Genomic DNA, 12,735 nt, shown 5'->3' with positions numbered 1-12,735 from the left:
CCGTGGGTGTTGCAATTAATTTTCTATCGCACGGCAGGCCCTGCGTCGATTCTTCTCTGGAAGTCAGGCTGCATCATTCCGTCTCGGCTGTGCATTGATCCGGTGAGGGCGTGTGTCGAATTTCTGATTGCTACGCTGGCGCTGCGTCAATCTTCTCAATGCAAAGTCGAACTGAGTCGTTCCGGCTCAGCGTGCAGGGAAATTTTCACTGCGGTGCAGACTGTGCATTGTTTCTGGCAGGCTGTGTGTTGAATCTCACCGCACAAGGAGTCCTTGTTGTAGAGATGAAGTCTTTTTGGTCCTGAGACTTCAGGGAACAGGAGGCGAGCTCTATCCAAGCCCTTGGAGAGCACTTCTTCACCACAGCCAGAGAGCAGCAAGGCAGCAGGGCACCAGCAAGGCAGCAGTCCTTCACAGAAAGCAGGTAGGTGAGTCCTTTGAGCAGCCAGGCAGGTCTTCTTGGCAGAATGCAGGTTCTGGTTCAGGTTCTCTTCTCTAGGAAGTGTCTGAGTTCGTAGGGCCAGAGGCCCTGTTTAAATTCCCAAATGTGCCTTTGAAGTGGGGGGACTTCAAAGAGTGGCTTAGAAGTGCCCAAGGTCCCTTTTCAGTTTAATCCTGTCTGCCAGGGTCCCAGTAGTGGGTGTGGCAGTCCTTTGTGTGAGGGCAGGCTACTGTCCATTAACATGTAATTGTCAGGCCCTCCACCCTCCCAGCCCAGTAAGACCCATTCAAAATGCAGATATATGCAAGTGAGGCTGAGTATTCTATGTTTGGGGTGTGTCTGAGTGAATGCACAAGGAGCTGTCAACTAAACCCATCCAGACATGGATTGTAAAGCACAGAAAGATTTAAGTGCAGAGAAATGCTCACTTTCTTAAAGTGGTATTTCAAAAATAGTAATATTAAATCCAACTTCACCAGTCAGCAGGATTTTGTATCACCATTCTAGCCTTACTAAATATGACCTTTCTACTCCTTTCAGATCAGCAGATACCACTCAAACAATGTATGAGGGCAGCCCCATTGGTAGCCTATGAAGGGAGCAGGCCTCACAGCAGTGTAAAATGAATGTAGGAGTTTTCCACTACCAGGACATGTAAACTACACAGGTACGTGTCCTGCCTTTTGCCTACCCAGCACCCTGCCCTAGGGGGTTACTGAAGGCATACCGTAGGGGTGTCTTATAGGTAGAAAAAGGGGAATTTAAGGCTTGGCAAGTACTTTTAAATGTCAAGTCGAAGTGGCAGTGTACCTGCACACACAGGCCGTGCAATGGCAGGCCTGAGGCATGGTTAAGAGACTACATATGTGGGTGGCACAATCAGTACTGCAGGTCCACTAGTAGCATTTAATCTATAGGCACTGGCAAACGTAGTGCACTTTAATGGGGACTTATAAATAGATTAAATAAGCCAATTTGGTGTGAACCAATGTTTCCATGTTTGAAGGGAGAGAGCATAGGCACTTTAGCATTGGGTAGCAGTGGTAAAATGCGCAGAGTCTTAAAATCAGCAAAAACAGTGTCCAAAAAGTGGAGGGAGGCAGGCAAAAAGTTAGGGGTGACCACCCCAAGGCTGTTAGGTCTAACAATTTCTATTTGCAATTGTTGAGGCTTTTTGTGTACGTCTAGTGCCAAGTAGCCAATATGTACATAATTAGTGGGTGCTGCTTACATCTCAAGATCTTTTCTGATACATTTTCAGGCTTCAACATTACACAGTTCAGCACTGCGTAATAGTATGGTGGTGCTTACACAAAATTATTGAGCCATGCACAAGTCCAGTATTACTATGCAGCCACAACTCTGATGGTACCAGAAATGACCATGACTTAAGTTCTGTTCTGGTGACGTCTGGGTTGATTTCCATCCTGGTCCTGGCCCAGGAGCTACAGGAGGACTGATAGCAGCGGGTTGATGGCAACAGGATATGTGGAACGCATTCAAAAGGTGAGTTTCATGTTTATATAGCTGCCAATCTGCCAACGGAAGAGTGTAGATTTAGCTGCCAAAGGATTGGACTTCGTGATTGGCTCGGCGGTAAAAGGGGCCGCCAGCTGCTTTTTGCCTATGTCACCGTCGACATGGGAGAAGAATCTCGGTGACAGCAGACCATCTGGATTCTTTCACCTGTGCTCCTGCTGGCATCTAAGTAGGGCGGGCTGACCATCATGGCGGCAGGTTGGTTTTCTGTCAAAAAGTCGACGGCGGGACCTCTACCGCCTACATTTAAATCAGGTCCTAAGTGCTTTGGCCAAAATCACAAGATATTGAGCCAAAGCTGGGATTTGGACCTCGTTCCCCAATTTCAAGGTCGGCAGCTCTAGTTGCTCGACCCCACTGGTTCAGGAGGCCCATTTCTGGCTCATGAACCCAATCAGAAAGGGAGGAACAGGAAAGTTTCAGAACACAGCTAGACAGAGGAGGACACTGTGGGAGCAGGAACAGGCGCAAGCACAAGATTACTATCCCACTGAGGTCCCTTTCACTTACACTACTAAACTCAGGAAGAAAGAAGGACACATGCAGAAACAATGTTTATGCAATCGCATACTTGCAAATAATATGTAACAAAAATGTATGGTATTTTGAGTTTAAATTGAGTATCACTGAAATGGATAATAATTCCATATATTATTTACAACAGAGCTTCTCAACTTTCTTGAACCTAAATATTTTGCTCGGTGACTCATTCATCCAGTGGTTGCTTGTAACGTAAACATCTGGTGTGAGTTTCTTCCCTAAGAATTTCTTTAAATTGAGTTGTCAGATGCATTTTAAAGCACGTATACATCATTCCAAAACACCTAGGTTTCACAGACAGTCCAAAAGGGGAACTCAAGAAATATTCATTTACTATCGAATCTGCTACTCTGCTGAAGAGCGAACCAAAGCATTATTTCCTTATAACAGCAAATCATGTATGTGTTCATTAAAAAATGAATGAAGGGAAACGCTGGCAGGCAAGGCTGTGTATATTTCTGCCACACCATCGAAGCTTCACTTTAGCCTCGCCTTAAAAACTACGAATCACCAGGCGTATTCACACTTGTACCGTCTCAGTGTTGCTTACCTGCAGCCTGCCATTTATCTCCAGCGGCACCATTCACGTATTCACATGGTTGAGGAATAATCTATTACAATAAAATATGCATTTTCACGACAGAAATAAAAACTGTTTTAGGTATTTTAAAGACAAGATATACAAAATCTAAAAAATACAAAACTAGAATAAACAGAAGAGTGGTAAAATGAAAAACATAATACTAAAAGAAAAAAGCATTTGCAAAGTCAATGGGTCTGGCTCTGGCAAGCTGGCACGATAGATATGTTTTCATGTATACTTTTATGTGAGCATATGCCATAAAATAAGTAGCAAACAAAGAAAAAATGCCACCTAAATGTGGTAGCCATAATCTCGCAATACAAAATGTAAATTAATTAAACGCTTGATATAGTTTCAATAGAACATTACAGGTGATTCGTAGCAGAAAAGTGTATTTAGAACAGCTATAGAAACACTTCATAATTTGAATGCACATCACAGAAACATATAATTGGTGCACCGAAGTGATAGCATCAGCTTTCAAGTACTTGAAGATGCAGATTAAAATACAAGAATAACTAACAAATAAAAAGGATAAAGAATGGAAAAGAAACAATATTGGGAAAGAAATCTGTTGGCCCACTAGTCCTAGCACTAAAGAGCACTTCAGTGTAGGTCAGAGACATTCAGACGGGGTGAGCCTCCCCTTGCTATTCACTTTCCGCCGCACCCTAACCCCCCCCCCGCCCCCCCCGCCCTAATAATGTTATGAGGTAACCCAGCTCTGGACTAGAGGGTCTTTTAGTATGCTCTTTGAAAGCACAGGCCAGCGTTGTGGTAATGACCAGCACCAATGTTAGTGAAAGAAAAGAGTTAGGATGAGACACGCTGTTTAGGGGAAATTGATCCTGTTTTCGTTTTTTATCTGTTATGTCCTTGGGGTAGTACTGACTATACTAAAGGGAGCCTTCAAGTAACGCAAAATATCACCACTCATTTGTGATAAAATCTCGTACTTGGGAAACTTTTAGGATGACAGGCTAGATAACATCATGTTCACACTCATGTATTTGACCGCACTTCTAAAGGAGACAAGTGAAGATAAATAACTACAGAGACAAATTCTTTCAACGTTTAGAGCTGCCAAGTGACCCCATTTCTTGTCAAACAATTTTAGTAAATACTGGTAATTTGACCAACAGTGCATTGCATGTTGGGGCTTGTATTTTCATCTTCAACTTTGTGAGGACGGGCTTGACTTTCCCAGCATGAAGATTGCTTTTGGGCAAAATTCCAGGGCAGGCTGGAGTTTTCACAAACGGCATGGCTTGTTTCCAGCTGGGTACGAAAATTCAATAAAATAAAAGGTAAGGATGAACATCAATTTTTGTCAATAATTCTCTAAATTCTCTTGCATACTTCGGCTACTTTAGTTACAATACTTTTTTTCAAAATCACAAGTGGGATTAAGTGTAAGAATAAAACAAACTACTAAATTCTTGAATATGTCCCTCTACCTCTCAATCTCACTTGAAATGTTCGGCTTGCTTACTATAATTGTACCTGCATATATGTTGTGTGAGATTATATCAATATTATAAACATGATTGCAAATCTGCTATGTCTAGATGTGTTAGAGTGTGTGCCCTCAAGTCCCATGATAGTATATGCCTTGCTTTAAAAAGTGGCCTTAGAAAGGAGGAAACAGGAGCTGAGAAAGAGGGCTTCGGAGGTCTTTTTATTAAATATATTTCATTTTTACAGTGATAGGTAACAAAACACAAACATAACTATGCTCCAATGCCAACCAATACAGCTAAGAGTCAGCAGAAGGTACAATTCACAGCTGGTGTCATAGAAACCAACAGGAGTATACAGCAAGGAGAATGCGTCATTGTACCGCTCAGCGATGCATGAACAGAGGCGCATCATGAAAACCTCCATATGTAATTGCTGAGAAATAAAGGAAAAGATCAAAGGCGGAGAGCCGTGAGCAAGTAAATGCAAGGAAAGAGAGAAGACAGAGGTGGAAAAGGAAAAAAGGAAAGGGCAAGGGAGGGAGATAACAAAACACAGTAGCTTTCAAATTGCCAACTGGACTGTATGCATTAATATAAGGGCCTGGAAGGGGAGTGTATCTATTGCACAATCAGTGGTGAACACTGGGCAACTTTTTATTGTTCAATACCCCAGTCTCCAAGTAGGATCGCAGGGGGGCCCATACAGTATATCTCTCGACCGGGATCCCTCAGGCATAAGCTCCCAATATATCATTAGTTGTTCCTGACAGTACGCAGTGTCCTGTAACCAGTCACAGCAACGGAGGGCTCGCCGTCCCCCCCAGCACATCGTGACCCTACACTTGGCAAGCAGCAGCTGCAGTCCCACCAGCCTCAGATGCGCAGGGGGAATCTCCTCAACATAGCCCAAGCGAGCAAGGTGTGTGGCAGCAGGAGTCCGGTCATCTCCTCAATCACCTGCAAAACCGCTGTCCAGTATTCACGCAGCACCATGCAGCTCCACATGAGGTGCAAGAAGCCGGCCTCAGGAGCCAGACACCTCTCCCAGCCCGCATCAGCCCTAAGGCCCATACTTTTCAGTCTACAGGGCGTGTAGTACAATTGGTGCAAGAAATTAAAATGTATAAGATGCAGCCTATATTTAGGTGACAGCTCCAGCATGTGCGGGACGCTGCAACGCCACGCCTTGTCAGGAATGGGCTCGTCAATATCTGCCTCCGACTGGGCCTTTGCCTTAATCCCAGTAGCAGGCACCGCATTCTGCATGCAAACATGTGAGCTTGTGATAAACTTGCGCGGAGATCGTTTTTGGTATAGCAGTTCCAACACTCTGCACATGGGGGGCGCAGCAGGAAAGCAGGGATAACGAGCGTGGAGCAAGGCGCGGATTCTGAAAATGAATAATCTGTGCAACGCTGAGTCATGCATGTCACCAAGGGCAGCCTCCAAGGACATAAACCTCCCATCCGGAAACCAAGATCCTAAGGTAATCAAATTGGACTCTCAAAGAAACTCACCGACTCAGGCATCCTCTGACAGCGTCACGGCCGCAACATCACCCAGCAGCATCGAAGGCGCAAAGAGCTTTCGCACAGCAGTGCCCCGCAGCAGCGCAGTTCAGGCCCTCACCGTACAGGTCACCGTGTCGACCCCACGTGGCCGGGGTCTGATCGGGCCACCCAGCACCTGTGACAGCCTGTCCGGCCATACCGCATCACACTCAGGTGCCAAATGTGGCAGGTAGCATGTAGGGTGCAGCCAGAAATATGCAAAATGAGCCTGCGCACAATGATAATAAAGTTCTAGATCCGGGGCCACCAACCCAACCAGTTCAAACAGGAGTGCCAGTTTTTCCCAGGAAATTCTGGTCTTCCGACCAGCCCAGGTCAGGGTCACAAGGGAAGACCTAAGCCGCTTCAGAAAGCTCACAGTAAGGACAAGAGGTAAGTTGATAAATAAATACAGAAATTTGGGTAGAACAATCATCTTCGCTATTGCTATGCGACCCATCAACGAGAGCGGCAAGGCTCGCCACATATCCACCTTATCTGCTAGCCATCCAATAGCTTTACCATAATTTGCTAACCAAAGCGTACCGACGTCCCTGCTCAACTAGATGTCTAAATACCGCACCAGTCCATCAGCCAATTTGAGGGGGTACCTAGAGGGGCACTGCACCGTAGCCTCACACAAAGGCAACACCACTGACTTGGACCAGTTGATGGTAATCCCAGAAATGTGCCCAAAGCAAACTATCTCATCTAGCAGAGTGTCTAATTGTGGATCGCGAACGTACAGGACAACATCATCCACATACATAGAAATTATAATTGGACCCTGTCAGAATGCCAATCCCCAGTGATTATGGTGCTGTCTCAGACGTGCCGCAAGCACTTCCATCTCCACCGCAAAAAGCAGCGGAGAGAGGGGGCAACCCTGACGAGTGCCCCTCTCAATCGAAAAAGGGTCAGAAATAGACCCATTGACTCTCAGCCGAGCGGAAGGCCGCGCATACAGCAGGTGAATCTGTTGGATAAACCTGCCACTCAACCCCTCCCGAGCTAACAAAACAAACATATACAGCCATGCAAGTCCAGGAACACCGTCGCCGCACAATCATCAGGATCGATCATGCTAGATATTGCAAAGTAAATGCGGAGATTATACATAGCGGAGCGCCATGGCACGAATCCGGACTGATCAGGTAGCATCCAGGAAGGAAGCAGAGGCTGCAGTCCGGCCGCAATAAGCTTCGCCAGAATCTTATTATCTATATTTTTAATGAGAGGGGCCGATATGAATCACAACAGCAGGGGTACTTCCCGGGCTTCAAAATGGTCACAATGAGAGCCTCCCGTAATGAGGCTGGGAGAACCCCACTCTCAAGAGCTTCTGCATATAGCTCCAAGAGGTGTAGTGCCAATATATCAGCATATTCCTTATAGAATGACTGCGTCAGGCCGTCTAGCCCAGGGGCCTTATTGCCAGGCAGACTACGTATCGCCTGTATAACATCATCCACCGAAAAAGGAGCATCCAAGTACTGCCTGTGTGAATTCTCAAACCACAGCAGTAGTCAGAGATGGCCGCAGCACCAGGTCCCGGGCACTCTGCATACAGATCAGAGTAGAAATCAGCAAGAACTCGCCTAAACTCCTCAGTGCCAGTACGACTCCCGCCAGATGATCAGTCAGCTCTACAATGTAATTATTTGCCCACGGCTTACAGAGCATTGCTGCTAGTGTTCAGCCATCCCTCTCACCCTCACCATATCTCCGGCCATAGCCTCTTTCCCTAGGAAACAAACCTTACGAAGGGCGGCCTCCTCAAACTGTATCATCCTTCCCCTCAGGTCAGCTAGGAGGTCACAAGACCAATCAAAAACCAATAGTCTCTCAAGAGCCGCACACTGAGCCTCCAGTTCAGCCAAGTCCAGCCGTAGCACCTTCAGCACACCATGTTGTTTTGAGATATAGAGCCCTCGAATTACTAACTTGAAGGCCTTCCAAACAGTGCACGCAGAAGACGCAAAGCCCTGATTCTCAGCAAAGTAGTGGACAATAGCGTCCCAGATCTCATCTCTAAAAACCTGATCCCTGAGAGCACCAGGAGGTAGCCTTCACATGAAGGCGCAACCGGGGCCTCCAGGGAGAAGCAGCTCCAGCAAGACCGGCGAATGATCTGACAAGGAACGGGCCTTATGTTCAATGACTGCGTCCAGAGCTCTACATTTCTGGTGCCAAGCCGTATGTCAATACGGGACCAGCTGCCGTGCACATAGTTGACATAGGTACTCTCCCTGCCAGTCTCACGGTCCGCCACAAAGTCCGACACCACAGTGAAATCCCCCCCCCCACAGCAGGGACCCGGATCCCAGTGAGCAGATCAACCACCACACCTCCCCAAAGAATTTAGGATCGTCATTGTTTGGTCCATAAATTGACACCAACCTACAAGGTCTACCTAACAGCGTGCCTCTCATGACATAACTACCATTCGGATCAACAAGCACCTTTCCAGTATGCCACTGCAGACCCTTCCGGCTCAAGATCGCTACGCTCCGTTAATATCTTGAATACATCTCAACATGCCACTCACCATTCCAACCAGCTTTCACTCGGTGTTTGGTGGCTTCCACCAAATGAGTCTCCTGTAGCATACAAATATCTATTGCGTGCCGCTGCATGTAGGCGGATATCAACCTCATCTTACCCCCATCATTCAGCCCTCGAATATTCCAAGTGAGGCAGAGTACAGACATCACACTCTGTTGCACCATCCTAGCAATCTGTCAAAACACACAACTCCCCAGAACAGCATGAAGAAGGCAAAGGCTACGTGAAAAGGAAAGGACAGGGGGAAAGGAAAGAAGGCAAGGAAGAAAACCCCGATACAAGACATTGCAAACCCCCATCCACGCTGACCCCCCAATCGGGTCAGTACTACATTCCCGCCCAAGCCCAAATACATTTCCCACTACCTGACAGTAAACAGCTTGAATGGGCTCATCCAATGGGGTGACAGCGAGGCCATCCGATAACCATCCCAAATGCAGAACAGACTGCCCCAACATGAAAATTAACAACAAATACGTGGGCCACAAGGCACCGGGTGAGTCAACAACAGGCCCCCAAACAATATAGAAACTTCAGTCATTGTCACTCAGAGCATCGCTTTCTCCACCGCCAGCCCGTGGGCCCCCAGATGGCACCCTTTTTGAGAACAGATTTAGCATATTTAGCTGCCAATTTCGGGTCAGTGAAAAAGTGCAGCTTGCCCTTATGCTGCACTCACAATTTATCTGGGTAAATGAGGGAGTATTTGAGATCAGTCTGGCTCAGAGTGCGCTTGGGCAGGAAGGCCCTGCGGGTCGCCGGCACCCCAGGAGTGTAGTCGGGGAAGAAATTCAGTTCAATATTATTATGGATTACAGGTCAACGCTCTCTAGACAGCCGAAGTATAGTATCTCTATCCCTATAGTTCAGTAGGCGAACAATAATAGGATCCGCTGGAGCCCCGGACAGGGGCTTCGCCCCCAGAGATCTGTGGGCCCTCTCAACCACCAACACCTGGGAAAGCTCACAGGAGAACAGCACAGAGAGCATGGTCTGGACATAGTCCTCCATGCGCCCCATGGCCATAGACTCTGGGAGGCCCAGAATGTGGACATTGTTGCGGCGGGGAGGGCCTCAAGGTCTTCGTTTTTATTCCGGATCACCTCCAGCACGCGCTCCATGTGCATCAACTGTTCCCCGTCTCTGTGTAGATTGCCCTCTAAATCCGATGTGCAAGCCTCCAGCTGCTCGAGTCGCGTGTTGTGACCATCTACCCGTTCCTTTAAATGGTCCATTTGCTCAGTTAGATGGTCGAGCTTGGCGTCAATATTAGCCAGGCTATGCTTGAGGTCTATGAACATAGCCTTCACGGAGGATGCAGCAGCCTGCTCCTCAAGTGTCAGAACATCCGCCAACCGGCCAGCCACGCCACTTTTCTTTTTCCCACAATCGAAAGTGAGCTTATACTATCTCTAGTCCTCCTTCCCCATTCTCTACGCCGCCGACCAGACCAAGAGCCAGAGAAGCACCTACTGCACCTCACAGTAGTAGTCTCCAGCCAGATAGGGCCCAGCGACCCGAAGTTTCATGAGGGCCCTCAGTCCAGCCCGTCGCATATGCCTCAGCCAAGGCAGAGGGAGGCGGGGACGTCAAGCCCCAGAACTTCTCACGGGTGTCATCACGAAGCCGGCAGATGTCATAAAAAAATCCGGCTTGCAGCAGCACCCAACAGCAGCACACTCACTCGCGGGGCAATGCAGCACAACCCCTGCCACTGATCAGGCCCCGCAGATCACCAATGGCAGGGCCACAACATACCAGGTCCAGAAGCGCCAGCAGGCCACCAGAGGAAAAAAAAAAAAAAAAGAAGGGAGAGGGAGGGGAAGGGGGGTGGAAGGCCCACACCCCCAGCGCACAAAACGGGCAGCCCCAAAGGCAGAGTGCACCTCCAGCCCCCCGAATTCACCAAAACATGGGGGGAGGGTGACAAGAGCAACCAGCCCCGGCCAGTTGATGAGTGCCCCCGCAGGAGGCACACAGCCCGACCATGCTGCCAATCAGGCCACACGGGGGCAAACAGCAGATTGGAGGCTGGACCCACCGGCAAGACCAATGTCGAGGTCTCTCACGTCCAATCACGGGGAGCGAGCTAGGGGCAAAAAAGGAAGAAAGGGGCCTCTCCCTGTCCCACTCACCAGCCCAGCCCCCAGCGGGCGTGCGATTAGGCGCCACAAAGGCCCACGCGTACCATGCGTACCACGCGCCAGGATCAGGGCCCACCCAGCAGGCCGGGGCAGCCCAGCATGGCCCCCAGGCCAGTCAATGAGCGCCCCCGCGGCCCACCCACGCCGCCGCCCAGGCTCTGCAGGGAAAGACAGCAGAGCAGCGGACAGACCCACCGGCAAAACCAATGCCGAGGTCTCTCGCCCCCGAACACAGGGGGCGAGCTATGGGCGAAAAAGGGGGAAAGGGGCCACCCACCACCCCACTCACCAGCCTGGCCTCCAGAGGCCATGTAGTTAGGCACACAAAGACCCGCACGAGTCTCGCGTCAGGATCAGGGCCCGCCGGCAGGCGGGGGCAGTCCAGTACAGGCCCCAGACCAGGACAGGCATCCAGTAGCGACCCGCAACCACTCCGATCCTTCCCCAACGTCACCCGGGGAGGTCTAGGAGGCAGGTGGGCTCTTAGAAGGAGGAATATTGTGGTAGGAGTCCCCCGCTGGCAGAGCCTCACAGATTGGTGGCCATCTTGCGAGACGGCCATGTCACGCCCCAGGCTTGGGAGGACTTAGCAGCTGCTGTTGAGCTATGGGATAATAAGATATCTTGGAAAATTATAAATCTGCCATTTTTCGGGAAATAATAACCCCAGATTAAAGTGCCATATCCCTGTTGATCAACGTTTCCCATTTTTCTAAAATTTGGATCGAAAAGACACTTCCTCATGGCAGCTACCCTCCTCTAGTTTCAGCTATTAGAACTCTTGGTCCATTACCCTCTCTAAGTGACATGATAGCGAAGTCGTCAAAGCTATTCTTAGCTGCCTGGCTAGTAAGGCTCCTGGCCTAGATGTGGTATCTATTAATGTCTTTAGACAGAATTCAACATTTTGGGTACACCTACTAACTAATGTGATCCAAGTAGCAATCAGAGACGGACTCCTGTCTTCATGGAGCAAGTCTGCTACTGGGCCAATATTTAAAAAGGGGATAGAAACCAACCATTTTGTTATTGACCTATCCACCTGGATTCTTTTATAAAGATACTTGGGAGTAACAGCCTCCAAAAATTAAGAGCCTGGATGGAGGATAACTTTTTTTTTTTTATCAGATAAGCAGTTTGGGTTCTGTCTTGGTGTGGGTACCGTAGTACAATCATTGAATCTGACTTTGCTTATGGGGACATATGTAAAAGCTTGGTTCACTTTATATGGCATATATGGATCTCTACAGTGCATTTGATCTGGTGGATCGGGGGAGGCTCTGGACCTTAATGGAAGAGGCGGGTATCAAGCGCTCTTTGATTGGCCTTCTCAATCCATTATATTGGGTGACAATCACGTAAGTCAGAAATGGACAGCACAGGGAGTGTTCCCCTTTCTATAGGTCTAACATCAAAGTCAGACAGGGCGGTATCCTGAGAAATCCTTCAGACTCATTTTTAGCATTAAAGGTGAAGGATTTGCTAAAAGTTGGAAACCGCCCAGTCCCTGTTTTACTGGATGCAGACTAAGCGGTCCTTTTGGCATGCACTGCCAATGATCTACAGGTTTTATTATACCTTTTTTAATATGTTCATGCTAAGCTTTAGGGCCTGATTTAGATCTTGGTGGGTGGAGCACTCCATCACAAACGTGATGGATATCCTGTCTGCCATATTACTATCTCCATAGGATATATTGGGATCATAATAAGACAGACAGAATATCTGTTGTTTTGGAGTAACTCCCTCCAAGATCTAAATCAACCCCTTAGTCTGATGGTCAACCAACAGAAATCCTTTGTCATGACTTGTGGCCCGAGAAATACATGCACAAGAAATTACACCTTAGAAGCAACTACAATAGTGAAAGTACAGAATTTTTATTATCTTGGAATCCTGCTGGATGCCAACT

This window comes from Pleurodeles waltl, chromosome 6, assembly GCF_031143425.1.
Source record: "Pleurodeles waltl isolate 20211129_DDA chromosome 6, aPleWal1.hap1.20221129, whole genome shotgun sequence".
Taxonomy (NCBI): domain Eukaryota; kingdom Metazoa; phylum Chordata; class Amphibia; order Caudata; family Salamandridae; genus Pleurodeles; species Pleurodeles waltl.
The sequence above is the reverse complement of the archived record's forward strand: the minus strand, read 5'-3'. Positions refer to the sequence as shown.